The following is a 1,632-nucleotide window of genomic DNA, read 5'->3' on the forward strand; positions in this document are numbered from 1 at the left end:
TCAAATCTCTCTTTGAAGATCTGAAAGCTGCCAGTTCTCTCACTTGGTTTCACTTGAGTTTTGTGCCACTGGATAGAATAGCATACACACATACACACATATACACACACATGAGCATAGTATAAAAACTTGAACAACTGTAGAGGAAAAGCACAAAAATTATAGTGTTCTAAAAACATAACTTTTGAGAAGCAGTATTTTTAGATTTGTTCATGATGGTGATTAAAAAAGAGTCATGGTTATTTCTGGGTAAAATCTACCACAATTCTATAAATCATTCTCAATCTCTTCCTACTTTATAAAAGTCTTTGGAGTTACTTTAGTTTACACTACTACCCTGATAGTCACAATAAACTTAGAAGATTTAGTTTCGAAATAAAAGCTTAGAACTTTGACTATTTTAGGCCTGGTGAGAAGTATTTATGACTAATTTATATATTTGTAAATTATTCCTTATTGTGATAGCTTTTATAAAAATCTAAAAAAAATGTTTAAAGCAAACTTCATCCACTGAAAAAACAAGGTGTTTATCGTTATGTGCTTTGCTTTTATTCTCTTTGTGTAAATCATTGAGGTCAGGAAAACTAATTAGTGAAAGGTTAGTTCAGTTTTTCACCTGCTGGCTTTTCATTAATCTCTTCTAAGTACTCCATAAGCACTCAGATTACTCAATCAAAAGTGTAAAAAAGATTGTTTTTAAATTTCAGCAGTCTACAACTCTGAGATTAATGGGTATGATTACATTTTAGTTTATGTTTCCTTCAATTAACAAACACAAAAAATGTACTAAAATGCCTAAGTTCTCATTTCATTCACATTAATTTTACTAATAAAGACAAAAGCTAATACTGGAAAACAAGCTTTTAAGTTCCATAAAAGAATTAAAATCAGAATTGTTACATTACATTATAGTCTCCTTTTTATCATTGGAACAATACTACTAATAACTTTCTCAAGAAAAGGTGAAGGCTTTGAAGTTTTGAAGCAGTTTCTATGAAGCTGCTATTCTCATGCATTTAAGAGTACAAAAAGAAGATGCTGCACATTTTAAAAGCTAGTTCTGTATTTTTTTCTAGTTCAGATAATTAGAAGTATATAAGTAGTATTCTTTAAAGTGACAAAGAGTGGTAGCAAAAGATAAGAAATTTTGTAATTAGTCTATTTTCTCTTTTTCTCATGATATACTTTAAATGAAGCCATGCAAAATAGTCTCAACTTATGGAGACTTTTCTAGGTATTAGAAACTACTTTTAGAATAACTTATTGTATTCAACCTTTAAATTTGCTACATTTCATTAGATTTAATTATTTGTACAAAGTTTTCAGTGTTTTCTGCGATATATGTAGAGTGTGTGTGTGTATAAAAAATGAAATAAGTACCAAATGTGATCTAAATATAAGACTTCCTGTTTTATAATTACTCATGAACAACCAAATTGCTTTCACTGAATAGGTGTCAAAGGACCTTTCTGTGAAACCCTAATATGAAAGGTAAAGTCCATTATGGATTGCACCTATAAACTAACATAGGCCTACTGAGAATAGACCCAGCTGTTCCACTGAGGGGCATCTTGGAGAAATCTTCCTATTATGTAAAGTCAAACTTCTGCAGTATATGAACTTAGTAGAATG

Source organism: Pteropus vampyrus, unplaced genomic scaffold, assembly GCF_000151845.1.
Source record: "Pteropus vampyrus isolate Shadow unplaced genomic scaffold, Pvam_2.0 Scaffold58, whole genome shotgun sequence".
In the NCBI taxonomy this organism is placed as follows: Eukaryota; Metazoa; Chordata; class Mammalia; order Chiroptera; family Pteropodidae; genus Pteropus; species Pteropus vampyrus.